We start from the raw sequence: 16,488 nt of genomic DNA on the forward strand, positions 1-16,488 counted from the left end.
TGGTGGAGCAGGTTCTCCTCGACCTCCAGCTTCAGCCATGGGTGGAGCATGGCTCTCCACCTCTTCTTCTACCACTTTTTGTGATGTTGGTTCCATATCCTAACCAAAACAATCAAATACAAACAGATCTGCATTAGTGTCACCTCAACTCATACAAATGCAATGTATGGTATGGACTCTATCTAAACCCATAAACACCTAAACCAATGCTCTGATACCACTAAATGTGGTATTTTAGTGCAATTTGAATTTGCCTACCTATTAATTATGAAAAAGTCAACATTTTTGCATGAATAGTAAGGTGAATAGTAATCACTAAACATCAAATGCAAAGAATTAAATAAGTAACCTTGTAACATGCCCTAGTATGCCTAGTATGATTAGTTTGGATAGGTTGACATGCCAATAGGGTTCTGATAGCAATACTGCATATGGCTTCGTGCCATTTCGTGATTTATGGTATACAGTGTCATTTTGTGACATTATGGCTTTTAGCCATTTTTATACTCTTGATGTACTTGGCCTTGTGCCCGATGACTATTATGGCTTGTTAGCCGTTCTGTTGCACACCTAGTAGACACTTTGTGACCGATAGTGTGACGGCCCGAGGTACTTAGTACCCAGTGTTAATTTATTCGTTTTTACAGTTCAGTCACTGATATAGGTTATTTGGGCAACCAAAAATAAGTCTTAGTAATTTATAACCAAATAATGAATATAAAAAGTATTAAATTAATAATATTACTAATATTTAATAAAAAAATTATGTCTATATAAAATATTACTATAATTTCTGCATATTTATTTATTTTAGTTTATTTTTACTTTATATTGGCACCACTAAGCTGTATTGCTTAGTGCGTTGCTTTTGCCACGCGTAGGTACTAGAGACACAGAGCGAGAACTCAGCAGACCTCAGACTGGGTGAGGATCAGATCTGGATTGTGTATAGTGTCACTACATTTGCAGTGTATTTTGGTAGAATCCATTAGGCTTGTTAGTAATTTTGCATTTTGTAATTATGTACTCATTTTGTATTGTAAATTTTGAACCTGTGTAATCATTGTAAATTATACAAATTAATAAAATTTGAGTATTTCTTTATGAAATTGAGTATAATTATGTGATAGAATGGGATGAATGAAATTATGGGTTGAGATGAAATATTGAGATATTGTCACACCTTACCCCTCTGTAAGGCATAACATGATCCCGTAGAATACCTAATGAACTACCGAACTTCACCTACCGATAACTCATTAAGTACCCTACAAGGGATTTTAAAACAATTTTCTTCTTTTTGATAAGTGGTGAGCATTTCTAATAAATATTTAAAACATTTAGTTGAAATTAAAACTAATTAATATTTTTTTTTGCCATTTTAGTTTTCCGCAAATTTTATAAAAATTTTGACAGAGTTTCCTCTGTATTTTGAGAAAACCGTTCTTCGAATACCTGTAAAAAGCACTTCTAAAAGTTTTTCTCAACCACTACTTCGGTTTCACAATCAAACTCAATCAATTTCTCAAAATTCACAAGTTCAATAATTCTCAAAATACTGTCAATCAATATCATTCATATTTCATTAAAAACAAAACAATTTATACACAACCTTACAAATTTATATCAAAAGAAACACAAACTAAACTTTATTACAAATTTCATATAAATTTGTGTACAAGCTGCTCAAGACCCATTTTTACATGTCCATACATTTATGTGCAATATATACATCAAAAGAAGTATTTACAGTTAGGGTATAAATTATACCCGAAGGCTTCAAGCTGATGACTTCACACACCTCAAGAACTCATCCGCTGCTCCTCTAGTTCTCAGATCTCTGATAAAGAATAAAGCTATCACGAGTACTAGGACTCAGTGGTGCACAATATACTAAAATAATCTTTATGCAAAACTTAAAGCACATTCATTCAAAAATTTGGCTAAACATGAAAATTAAATACAATCATGCATTGTGAGATTTTACATGTAAACCAAGTTCATTTCAAAGTATCAAAACACATTTCATAAAACTCACAGTTAGATCACGCCATTCAAAACAAATAGAATCTCAATAGCCAGAGGCTAAAGAGAAATCACATGAATCTCAATAGCCGGAGGCTAAAGAGAAATCATATCACAAGGCTAGCTAGCTCAAATATATGGATATCCATTCACATCCTCTTCTACTGGCACACCTCAACACTTCTCCAGAGAAGGAATCAAAATTCGAAACTAATTACCCCCACTAGTCGTGCTAGTGAGGTGTTCAAATATATGGTCATGATACTGTGGTTTCAAAACTTATCTTAACAATTTGCTAAACATTGTCATTTCAAATATACACAATAAATTTCATAATTTGAATCAAAACATCATAAGTAAGGTCACAATACTTTCAACAATTCAAAGCAACAATAAAATGCATATTTCATTCATTTAATCAATGAATTTTTTTAAAGCATAGTAATATTGTGCACAAACCTCAAACGAGTCGTCCTTTAGCCGCGACTCGGTTCCTCGAGTTCCTTCGATATTCTTTTCAACTGAAACACACAATTTTACAATGTTTCAGTACTAGAACTTAAAATAAATCCAAAATAAACTTAACTTCACATTTAGCTAGCTCTAACGTGTTAAATTCGACGTTCTCGAAATTTTGTGTTTCGGGTTACTATTCACTGCACTATTCAAGTCAAATTATTGACTTTCTAAGGCTTAATAGGTATGGGAACTTCAACTTCACCCACATACTACATTTTGGTCACCAAACTTGTTGGTTTTGGTCATTTGTTTAAAGCTTAGGTCATTTTGGCAAAATTGCCAATTTTCGGTTTTAGTTTTCCGAAGTTGCACTATTCCATTGGTCGATCTACTGTTGGAATTTGACAAAACTTCCTTCATAGAAAATGTTCCTTATTGTCTTAAGTGTATTCTCATTTTTGGATCACTTCAATCGGAGTTTTGTAGCTCAAGTTATGGCCAAAATAAGTTTACTGTTCACGTGCACTGTTCATACTGCAATTTAGGTGCTGGCAGATTTTTGGTCCAACTTTGGTCAATTGTTTGATCAAGTTAAGTTCATAATTTGGTCTCACTTTCTTCATATGAAATGTTGTACTATGTCTTAGGTTTCCATCGGTTCAAGAATCGCCTAAATCCGAGTTTTCTAGAGAGAGTTATAGCCCTCCAAACATTGCTGCTCAATGAAAATTCTGCAGAATTTCAGTACAGTAAATTTAACTTTGCTCAATGATTTGAATGAGTTAATGGCCTAATCTGGGGTGATGTCCTTCATGAAAGTTTTAGATCTATATACCCTCTAACCCCTGGCCAAATTTCAGGTCAATTTGACCTCTCTAACTGGAGTTATGACCAAATGAACAGTTACTGTTCATTTGGTCAGTTTGGTGCAGTGGCAGCCTGCTATCAACTCACTTTGGTCAATTGTTTCACCAAGTTTTGGTCAGTTTTTGGCCATGGTTCCTTAATGAAAATTGTGCTCTTTTATGTCTATTTTCATCCCCAATTGGTAGCATATCCATTAGGCTTGTAAAATTTGAGTTTTGGTCCTTCAAAGTAGGTTTGGTCATGCTGCCAGCAGCATGACCATTTACCTCCGAATTTAACTTAGCTTCCTATCATTCCCACACAAGTTATTTGGTCATAATTGACCATTATTTCACTTCACCATAAGTCCAACATGCCATTTATGCATTTTTCCAAAATTTGGTTCACAACCCTAGCATTCAAAACCCTAACTCATCAATTTCACTACTTTGTTTCAATTAATCACACTTAATGGTTTTAATACTAATCATTCAACCAAGGAAGGTTTCTAAACTCATTCAAATGTATCATATTCATGCAAATCATATTCCTCTCAAGCTGCCCAAAAATTCAGCAATGGTCATTCTCCCATGTTTGTTTCATTTAATCAAGTTCTAAGCTCACTTTCAACCATCACATATGCATTTGAATGGATAAATAAAGAGTTTAGCATACTAACCTTTGTGTAGCAATTTTCTTCCTCCTTCCCTTCAAATTTTCCTTCTTTCTTTCTTGCTCAATCCTCTTCTCAAGTTGCCTAGATGAGCTTTAACTATGGTGGCTAATTTTTCTATGGTAAAATCTTATGATTTTCAAGCTCAAAATTGTGCTTTAATGGAGTTTGTGGAGAGGGAGAGGGTGAGGGAGAGAGAGTGACGTTTTGGAAGAAGAAGATTTGTGTTTTATTTTTTTTTTCTTTTCTTTTCTTTATCTTATGGAAGACCACAATTCCCAATTTAATAATTCACTAAATTAATTTGTTTATGACATCATTCATGATGTCATCAACTTTGACTTTTCCATCTTTTTCTCTTTTTTTTTTTTTCTATTTATTTTTCTATTAGTTCTTTAATTTAATTGTCGATTCCGAAATTTTCTTTTCTCCGATTTTATTTGACAGTTAGGTCAGGAGTCACTCTGGTCAATTGACCAAATTGCCCTCGCTGCTCAACCCGATTTGCAAATAATCCAATATTTCTTCCTGGTCTCGACCTAATTATTTGACCGACTTAACAGCTTCTTTTCATGATTTTCTCTTTCCACTGTGTTCATAAGGGTCCTAAGGACCGCAGCGTCACTTTTGCGGTTCGAAATTTGAGTTTAAAACGACTTTCAGCTCGTTCAGGAGGTCACTCATCGTGACTCTACTCGTTTAACCTCTTATGTTCTGTTTTTCTTATTTGTAGTTAACTAATTAAACATTACTAATTATTTATGTTTATGGCTTCTCAAGTTGTCTTAGGTGTGGTTCTAATCCCCTTAATTGTCCGGACCGACACCGGTCACCGGAACAGCGAAATCTACCTGGCTATGCAATGGGGTGTTACAATTCTCCCCCCCTTAAATAAATTTCGTCTCGAAATTTTACCTGGTATCAATCTCTGAACAACTGTGGGTGCTGTCTCCTCATGTCCTCCTCTCGTTCCCAAGTAGACTCCTGGCCCGAATGATGGCTCCACAGCACTTTTACCAACGGTATCTGCTTGTTCCGTAGCTGCTTCACCTTATAAGCCAGAATCACTATGGGTTCTTCCTCATATGTGAGGTCTGGATTCACTTCAATTTCTTCCACTGGTAGTACATGAGATGGGTCTGATCGATACCTCCTCAACATAGACACATGGAAGACATTATGTATCTTTTCCAACTCTGGAGGTAGTGCCAACCGATATGCCAAAGGACCCACTCTTTCCAGAACCTCGTATGGCCCAATGAAGCGAGGACTCAGTTTCCCTTTTCTGCCGAATCTCATAATTCTCTTCCAAGGAAAAACTTTGAGGAAAACTTTCTCACCCACTGCATACTCAATATCCCTTCTCTTCAGATCAATGTAGGACTTCTGACGGTCTGATGCAGTCTTAAGTCGATCTCGAATCACCCTGATTTTCTCTTCAGTTTGTTGAATAATTTCGGGTCCAATCATTTTTCTTTCACCCACGTCATCCCAACATAACGGGGTTCTACATTTTCTGCCATACAAAGCTTCATATGGAGGCATCCCAATGCTTGATTGGTAGCTGTTGTTGTAAGCAAACTCAATCAAAGGCAAGTGTGTATCCCAACTACCCTCAAACTCAATCACACAAGCCCGTAGCATGTCCTCCAAGATCTGAATTACCCTCTCGGTCGCCATCCGTCTGCGGGTGGAATGCGATCTTAAGTTCAATCTAGTTCCTAGGGCTCTCTGAAGACTACCCCAGAATCTAGAAGTGAATCTAGGATCTCTGTCTGATACGATGGATACTGGCACTCCATGCAATCTCACAATCTCATCGATGTATAACTTGGCCAATCTTTCTAAACTGTAGTCCATCCGGATCGCGTAAAATGAGCAGATTTAGTCATCACAACAATGACCCAAATCGCATCATGACTCTTCCGTGTCCTCGGAAGTCCCATCACAAAATCCATCGTTATTCTCTCCCATTTCCACTGCATCGGTAGTGGATGTAACAACCTGCAGGGTACTTGATGCTCGCCTTCACTTGTCGACAAGTTAGGCATTTGGATACAAACTCGCCACATCTCTCTTCATACCCATCCACCAAGAATGCTCCTTTAGCCCTCTATACATTTTTGTACCACTGTGGTGCATGGCAAAAGGAGACTCATGTGCTTCCTTTAAAATGATCCTCCTCAATTCAACAACATTTGGAACACAAATTGGGCCCTGGTGTAGCAATATACCATCATCTCTGAGTTAGAATTCTTGATTCTTGCCTGCCGACTTCTTCCATCGACCGATACTTCTGATCATTCTGAGCAGCCATTCTAATCTGATCAATCAACACTGGCTGTACATGCCATGCAACCGCTGTCTGCCCATCATCACTAATCCCTAAGCTGGCATGCAATGATCTTAACTCATGTACCAAAGACAAAGGAGTAACCCGTAGACTTGCCATAGTCTTGCGACTTAAGGCATCAGCCACAACATTAGCTTTCCCTGGCTGATAGTCTATCAGACAATCGTAGTCTTTTATCAACTCTAACCATCTCCTCTGTCTCAAATTCAGCTCTTTTTGGGTGCCCAAATACTTCAAACTCTTATGATCTGTGTAGATGTAACACTTTTCCCCATATAAATAATGCCTCCAGATCTTAAGAGCAAACACAATAGCTGCAAGCTCCAAATCATGTGTTGGATAGTTTCTCTCATGCGGTTTTAGCTGGCGTGATGCATAGGTAATGACATTTCGATCTTGCATCAACACACAACCTAACCCATTGTGAGAAGCATCATCAGATATCGTATATTCTTTACCCAGATAGGTAAAGTCGGATCGAGCTTCACCAAACATCTCTTCAATTCATCAAAGCTTTGGCATTTATCCATCCACCGAAATTTTACATCTTTTCTAAGTAGCTTGGTCAATGGAGATGCCAACATGGAGAATCCTTCACAAATCTATCAGAGTATCCAAATAAACCTAAAACTACGAATTTCTGTGACATTTCTGGGTGGCCTCCAATTAAGGACAGCTTCAATCTTGCTTGGATCTACCTTAATGCCCTCTTCTGATACTACATGCCCCAAAAATGATATTTCTTTCAGCCAAAATTCACACTTCGACAATTTGGCATATAGTCGCTTTCTCTCAAAGTCTGCAGATAATCCGCAGATGTCTATCATGCTCTTACGCATTCCTCGAATAGACCAATATATCATCTATGAATACCACAACAACCGGTCGAGGTATGGTCTAAAGATAGTGTTCATCGATCCATAAAAGCAATGGAGCATTAGTTAACCCAATGGCATGACCAAGAACTCATAATGGCCATAGCGGGTTCTCAAGGCGCTTTAGAAATACTCGCTCTTGTACTTTCACCGATAATAACTCGATCTCGTGTCAATTTTGGAGAACATACCGCACCTCAACCGATCAAACAAGTCATCAATGCGGGCAATGGATATTTATTCTTTATTGTCACCTTATTCAATCGCCGATAATCAATACACAAGCGGAGAGTGCCATCTTTCTTCTTTACAAACAACACCGGCGCTCCCAAAGTGACACACTAGGGCGGATAAAGCCCTTGTCAAGCAATTCTTGCAATCGCACTTTCAATTCTTTCAATTCGCAGTGCCATTCTATATGGCGTTATGGAGATTGGGTCCACACTGTGCATAACATTAATCTCAAATTGCACTTCTTCTCGAGGTAATCCTGGCGTTCATCAGAAATACATCCGAAAGTCACATACCGTAGGGATGTCCCTTAGTGCCGACTCCCCACTTGGGTGTCTATCACATGTGCCAAGTATGCTTCACACCCTTTCTCGATCATTCTTCCGCTAGTGCAGCGAAATGATGTTTGATGGCGATAAATGCCTCTCCCCGTGTATTACCACATCACCGCACAAAGGAGACCAAAAGTGACTCTTCGCCTACAATCAATCATGGCGTGATGCCCGCTAACCAATCCATGCCCAAGATGATATCATACTCTCAAGGGCATTTTAATCAAGTCTCGACAGAAAACATGTCCTTGGATCACCAAAGGACGTCTCTATAGATTCTGTTGACCTGCACCTCTTGTCCTAACGGACTAGTTACTAGCACTTCAAAACCCATTTGCACACATGGAACAAATAAGTGAACCGACTATGCTAGCACTAACATATGAATGAGTTGAACCGGATCAAACAACACAAATACATCTTGATCGGAGATAGAGAATGTACCAGCTACCACATCTAAGTCTCACCTCTTCTCATTGTCTCATTGTGTAGACTCTGTGAAGCACTTCCTTGTGCAGCATCGACTAATCAGGCCCTCGATCGTCAAGCGGTACCTCTACCGCCTCTTCCTCCGCCAAATGATCGTGAACCTCGGGAGCAGGACTCTGAATAGATCCCTCGGCAGTAGTAGGAGCTGGACCATATCTCGGAGCACTAGTACAGTCTTTAGCTATATGGCCCTTGCCTCCACAGTTAAAACAGGCTCCAGTGGCCCAATAGCATTCCCCCCCATGAATCTTGCCACAAGTCTCACAGGCGGGCGAATGTGAACCTCGCTGATCGCCGACTGCACCTAGGGGTTTCTGTCCAGAGAATCGGCCCCTACCAAATCTTCCACCTCGACCCCTGCTGGGTCCACTAAACTTCTTTTTCTTTCCAGAGGTAGCACTAGAACTCTGTTCAACTGATTTTTCCCCCTTGTCTTTTTCTGATTTCTCAGCTTTTTCCTTCACTGGGGTTGCTTCTGCTTCAACTCTCTCCAGCTCAAGTGTTTGAGACATAAGTTCTGAGAAGTTGCTGTGTCGAAATCCCACAACTTGCATCCTTATGCTGGGCTTTAAACTCGTCTCAAATCTCTTGCATCTTGCCTTGCTGGTAGTAAGGAGACTCTCCGCATAGTGACTCAGGCGGGAGAACTCCCTCTCATACTCCGCCACTGATCGGTTCCCTTGTTTCAAACTCAAAAATTCTTATAGTTTCTGATCAACATATGCATCTGGAATGTATTTCTGTCTGAACTCTCTGATGAAGTCATCCTGTGTCAAGATCGTGGTTCTCGCTAAGTCGTGGGGATGGTCTTCCACCAATCATATGCATCCCCTTGCAATAGCGACACAGAATATTCAAACTTCAGCTCATCTGGGCAGTGCAATTTCTTAAACACTCTGTCCATTCTTTCAAGCCATTGCTCTGCCTCTAAAGGGTCCACTGCACTTTAAATTTCGCAGCCCCATACTTCAATAATTTATCATATTGTCCGGCCGAGGCGTGGTTGTACCACGGTGGTTGGGGTGGAGCTTGAGCAGCATACCTCACCATTTGTTGAAACATCGCGACCATCTGGCAGGCGAATCAGGCAGAAATCGCGGCATTTGTAGGGTCGTGCCACGACCCACTAACATTCTGTAAAGTTGGGGCTTCCCCTTGTGCCTCAGCTTCAACAGACTGCTCAACTGAGCGATCCCCTTCTTCCATTTCAATCTGAAATTAGGGTATCTCCTGAACAAGTAACACATGGAGATTTCCCTCCGTTAGTTCATATTCATGATGTAATACACTGTATGTAACAATTATGGACATTGAGCAGTTGTACTTAACAAAGAAAAGACACAAATTCACAATTTAAAACATAATTCAAAAACCAGGCTCTGATACCACTAAAACATGTCACACCTTACCCCTCTGTAAGGTATAACATGATCCCGTAGAATACCTAATGAACTACCGAACTTCACCTACCGATAACTCATTAAGTACCCTACAAGGGATTTTAAAACAATTTTCTTCTTTTTGATAAGTGGTGAGCATTTCTAATAAATATTTAAAACATTTAGTTGAAATTAAAACTAATTAATATTTTTTTTTGCCATTTTAGTTTTCCGCAAATTTTATAAAAATTTTGACAGAGTTTCCTCTGTATTTTGAGAAAACCGTTCTTCGAATACCTGTAAAAAGCACTTCTAAAAGTTTTTCTCAACCACTACTTCGGTTTCACAATCAAACTCAATCAATTTCTCAAAATTCACAAGTTCAATAATTCTCAAAATACTGTCAATCAATATCATTCATATTTCATTAAAAACAAAACAATTTATACACAACCTTACAAATTTATATCAAAAGAAACACAAACTAAACTTTATTACAAATTTCATATAAATTTGTGTACAAGCTGCTCAAGACCCATTTTTACATGTCCATACATTTATGTGCAATATATACATCAAAAGAAGTATTTACAGTTAGGGTATAAATTATACCCGAAGGCTTCAACCTGATGACTTCACACACCTCAAGAGCCTCGATCTTGCTCCTCTAGTCTCTGTATCTGCGACAAAGAATAAAGCTATCGCTGAGTACTAGGACTCAGTGGTGCACAATATACTAAAATAATCTTTATGCAAAACTTAAAGCACATTCATTCAAAAATTTGGCTAAACATGAAAATTAAATGCAATCATGCATTGTGAGATTTTACATGTAAACCAAGTTCATTTCAAAGTATCAAAACACATTTCATAAAACTCACAGTTAGATCACGCCATTCAAAACAAATAGAATCTCAATAGCCAGAGGCTAAAGAGAAATCACATGAATCTCAATAGCCGGAGGCTAAAGAGAAATCATATCACAAGGCTAGCTAGCTCAAATATATGGATATCCATTCACATCCTCTTCTACTGGCACACCTCAACACTTCTCCAGAGAAGGAATCAAAATTCGAAACTAATTACCCCCACTAGTCGTGCTAGTGAGGTGTTCAAATATATGGTCATGATACTGTGGTTTCAAAACTTATCTTAACAATTTGCTAAACATTGTCATTTCAAATATACACAATAAATTTCACAATTTGAATCAAAACATCATAAGTAAGGTCACAATACTTTCAACAATTCAAAGCAACAATAAAATGCATATTTCATTCATTTAATCAATGAATTTTTTTAAAGCATAGTAATATTGTGCACAAACCTCAAACGAGTCGTCCTTTAGCCTCGACTCGGTTCCTCGGGTTCCTTCCCGATATTCTTTTCAACTGAAACACACAATTTTACAATGTTTCAGTACTAGAACTTAAAATAAATCCAAAATAAACTTAACTTCACATTTAGCTAGCTCTAACGTGTTAAATTCGACGTTCTCGAAATTTTGTGTTTCGGGTTACTATTCACTGCACTATTCAAGTCAAATTATTGACTTTCTAAGGCTTAATAGGTATGGGAACTTCAACTTCACCCACATACTACATTTTGGTCACCAAACTTGTTGGTTTTGGTCATTTGTTTAAAGCTTAGGTCATTTTGGCAAAATTGCCAATTTTCGGTTTTGGTTTTCCGAAGTTGCACTATTCCATTGGTCGATCTACTGTTGGAATTTGACAAAACTTCCTTCATAGAAAATGTTCCTTATTGTCTTAAGTGTATTCTCATTTTTGGATCACTTCAATCGGAGTTTTGTAGCTCAAGTTATGGCCAAAATAAATTTACTGTTCACGTGCACTGTTCATACTGCAATTTAGGTGCTGGCAGATTTTTGGTCCAACTTTGGTCAATTGTTTGATCAAGTTAAGTTCATAATTTGGTCTCACTTTCTTCATATGAAATGTTGTACTATATCTTAGGTTTCCATCGGTTCAAGAATCGCCTAAATCCGAGTTTTCTAGAGAGAGTTATAGCCCTCCAAACATTGCTGCTCAATGAAAATTCTGCAGAATTTCAGTACAGTAAATTTAACTTTGCTCAATGATTTGAATGAGTTAATGGCCTAATCTGGGGTGATGTCCTTCATGAAAGTTTTAGATCTATATGCCCTCTAACCCCTGGCCAAATTTCAGGTCAATTTGACCTCTCTAACTGGAGTTATGACCAAATGAACAGTTACTGTTCATTTGGTCAGTTTGGTGATGGCAGCCTGCTATCAACTCACTTTGGTCAATTGTTTCACCAAGTTTTGGTCAGTTTTTGGCCATGGTTCCTTAATGAAAATTGTGCTCTTTTATGTCTATTTTCATCCCCAATTGGTAGCATATCCATTAGGCTTGTAAAATTTGAGTTTTGGTCCTTCAAAGTAGGTTTGGTCATGCTGCCAGCAGCATGACCATTTACCTCCGAATTTAACTTAGCTTCCTATCATTCCCACACAAGTTATTTGGTCATAATTGACCATTATTTCACTTCACCATAAGTCCAACATGCCATTTATGCATTTTTCCAAAATTTGGTTCACAACCCTAGCATTCAAAACCCTAACTCATCAATTTCACTACTTTGTTTCAATTAATCACACTTAATGGTTTTAATACTAATCATTCAACCAAGGAAGGTTTCTAAACTCATTCAAATGTATCATATTCATGCAAATCATATTCCTCTCAAGCTGCCCAAAAATTCAGCAATGGTCATTCTCCCATGTTTGTTTCATTTAATCAAGTTCTAAGCTCACTTTCAACCATCACATATGCATTTGAATGGATAAATAAAGAGTTTAGCATACTAACCTTTGTGTAGCAATTTTCTTCCTCCTTCCCTTCAAATTTTCCTTCTTTCTTTCTTGCTCAATCCTCTTCTCAAGTTGCCTAGATGAGCTTTAACTATGGTGGCTAATTTTTCTATGGTGAAATCTTATGATTTTCAAGCTCAAAATTGTGCTTTAATGGAGTTTGTGGAGAGGGAGAGGGTGAGGGAGAGAGAGTGACGTTTTGGAAGAAGAAGATTTGTGTTTTATTTTTTTTTTTCTTTTCTTTTCTTTATCTTATGGAAGACCACAATTCCCAATTTAATAATTCACTAAATTAATTTGTTTATGACATCATTCATGATGTCATCAACTTTGACTTTTCCATCTTTTTCTCTTTTTTTTTTTCTATTTATTTTTCTATTAGTTCTTTAATTTAATTGTCGATTCCGAAATTTTCTTTTCTCCGATTTTATTTGACAGTTAGGTCAGGAGTCAGCTCTCGGGGTCAATTGACCAAATTGCCCCTCGCCGGTTCAACCCAGTTTGCAAATAATCCAATATTTCTTCCGGTTCCCTGACCTAATTATTTGACTGACTTAATAGTTCTTTTTCATGATTTTCTCTTTTCCACTGTGTTCATAAGGGTCCTAAGGACCGCAGCGTCACTTTTTACGGTTCGAAATTTGAGTTTAAAACGACTTCGCAGTCGTTCCCGAGGAGGTCACTCATCGCTGTGACTCTCGGCTCGTTTAACCTCTTATGTTCTGTTTTTCTTATTTGTAGTTAACTAATTAAACATTACTAATTATTTATGTTTATGGCTTCTCAAGTTGTCTTAGGTGTGGTTCTAATCCCCTTAATTGTCCGGACCGACACCGGTCACCGGAACAGCGAAATCTACCTGGCTATGCAATGGGGTGTTACAGATATGTTGAAATTGTGTTGATTTTATTGGAGTTGTGGATATGATACATATATATATATTGGAAGTGTTTTTAACAGGTTTTGAAGAACTTGTTTCTCAATTTTTAGCCGGTACTCTACCGAATTTTCTATAGAATTTTTGAAATCCCAAATTTATAAAAATTTTAGTATTTGACATAACCTCCATTGAAAAGTTTTTAATAAATAAATTGAGAACTGGGAAATAAAATAAGATAAGATAAAGTGCTTCGGCATAGAGTGTGACATGCCTTGCTCAGTTACACTGTAAACAGGTGAGAGGTGTCACATTGAGTGATATCAGAGCATCGGTTTAGGTATACCTCTCTACACAAAGTTATAGCCAATTAAACAAACACTGTTCATTTAGTCATTTTCCAAGTCTAAAATTTTGGCTACCTGAATTTAGGCAATTTTTAGGTCAACTTAAGTTAGTTTTCTGGGCATGATCCCTTCATAAAAAATGTGGCATTATATCCCTAATTTCACCTTCAATCGGCCTTGCACCAATTGAAGTTATACAAGTCAAGTTACAGCTACCCAAACATACTGGACTCAAGTCTAGAATTTTTGGCACAAGAGGGCAGCACACTAATTCACAATCCAATGTCACAATAACTTCATTTTATGGTCAAACTTTATCAAATAGTCACTAATTGACCATTAGAACACCAATTCACCATCAATTGAGCAAAACTCTAATTTTGCTCAAACTCTAATTCCCAATTTTTCCATTCTTGCACTACACATGCAATTTAAGATTCTAATTCACTTGTACACATAAAAGGCATCTTTACACCATTTTAGTTCACTCAAAAGTTATCAAACCCTAGCAATTTGATGGCCGCCGAATTTCAAAGGTGGGGGGGGGGGATCTATCATGCATAATTTGTTTAAATTCTAACATTTTCTCACTCAATTTATAGTTCTAACAAGGAATATAAAGAGAGAGAGAAAGAAATTGACACTAACTTTTATATGTGCCAACTCAAAGCTTGCAAAACTTCTTTGTTTCTACTTCTTATTGCTGCCTCAAGCTTGCTCATGGTGCAAGGATCAAGTTTAGTGAAGGAAGCAAGAGGTTTTATTGTAGAAAATCAAGGTATGGCAATGTTTGATGAAAGAACAAAAATGGAGGAGTGAGAGAGAGGTGTCTCGGCCAAGGAAGAAGAAGAAGAAAGGAGCAAATTTTATTGTTTCAAATTTTGACTTCTTTTTCTCTTTTTAATGTATTATAAATGTGCTTGTTGAATTTTGATTGGTTAAGGGGTTTTTAATTACATCATGCATACATAATTCTTATGTAATAATTGAGTTTAAATTTCTTTTTCTTTTTCTTTCTTTTCTACTCATTTTTAATTAAATTTTCATCAATATTTATTCACATTTTATGTCATATAACTCACTTACTTAAATGGACAAGTTGGTCAAAAATCATTTCTGAAGGCGAAATGACCAAAATGCCCTTCGTTTAGCTTAGTGAGCTAAAATTGTCTATACCGACTTAGAAAATTTTCTTAGTATTTTCTTGGCATTCTATTGCTATCTAAGGCTCAATAACTCTTCACTAAAGTCCCAAAAATTATTTCACAGGGTTCCCCACCGGTCTAGGGTTGTTAACTATCTTTACAGTCACTTCTCGTTAGGGTTACCCACAAGGCCCTAAGGCAGTGCCCCAGTAATTCCGTTGGACGTGGCGAAAAGCTCCCTGAAAGATGAGAAACACGTTCCACATCGGAATAGGAGTGGAAAGTAATGATATATAAAATTGGGAAACTAATCATTAAAAGCGCCTTTCGTGGAATGGCCTGGAGAGTTAGAAGAACTCCAGGATTAAGCGTGCTTGCTTGAGAGAAATCCTAGGATGGGTGACCTCCTGGGAAGTTGTCCATTCCACCTATGGACAAAATCATGAGGCTTAAGGTCAGAGCGGACAATTTCTCTAGTGTTTGGAGCCTGACCGTTACACCCCTGCACTGAGAGGAGATCTTCCAACATCGTCCTTAGTCTAAAATATGGCCTTACCCAACATCCCATCCGATGCGAATCCATCGCACAACATTGCCACAGATTAGCAGAAACCCTTCTAGGGAATGGCACCAGATCATATTTTATAGTGCATTCGGGAAATGGAGGCCCAGATTTCATTCCTCAAAGGTTTGATCCCAAGGACCAACACCCCACCAGGAACACTCGCCCCAGAAATAGGTAAAATCATAAAAACAGACCCATTCAGAGCAAAAGGAAAAGCACAGGAAGCCACCCAGTCAATAAACAACTCAGGAAAAAAGAATAGTCGAGACTTGGCGAGCTAACTAGAAGAGCAGTTTGATGAATCACCACCCCCATCAATAAATTGGAGTTTGGTAAGAGCAGTACAGAAATACCAAAAACAGGCCAAGGAAGAAGGAATAGGCATGAGAGATGAATCTCCCCTGTTCGGGCCAATCCTAGCTAAACAGTTCCTAACCAAATTCAAATTGCTCACCCTGGATAAATATGATGGGACAACAAATCCAAGGAGCCACGTAGCAAACTTTTGAACAACCATGGTGCTCCAAAACATCAATGATTATCACTTGTGTAGAGTTTTCTCAACAGCACTGACCGATTTGGCACAAAAATGGTACCAACTCCTCAAGCCCGAATTGATCCAGAACTTTTATCAGCTCACTAATGAATTTAAGAACAAGTTTGTCTCTTCCATACCTCCTAAAAAGCTGTCTTTTGATCTTTAAAAAGTAAAATAATATGAGGGAGAATCATAAAGGGACTACATTGCTCGTTTCAACACCGAGGCAATACAAGTAGAAAACTTGAATCTTGAGATAGCATGTGAAGCTTTAAAAAAGGGGACAAGAAATACTAAATTTTCAGACTCATTCATTAAAAACCCTGCAATAGATTATTACCAATTAATGCAGAGGGCCTAGAAGTACATCAGACTGGATGATGAGAGACATGCCCTAAGAGAAGAAAGAAGGTTTGAACAGAACAATGACCAAAAACAGAATAAAAAGAACTATAGTTCGGGTTGGCCTTACCATTCGGATAGAAATGAAGAGTGGAATA

Source organism: Hevea brasiliensis, chromosome 8 (assembly GCF_030052815.1).
Source record: "Hevea brasiliensis isolate MT/VB/25A 57/8 chromosome 8, ASM3005281v1, whole genome shotgun sequence".
In the NCBI taxonomy this organism is placed as follows: domain Eukaryota; kingdom Viridiplantae; phylum Streptophyta; class Magnoliopsida; order Malpighiales; family Euphorbiaceae; genus Hevea; species Hevea brasiliensis.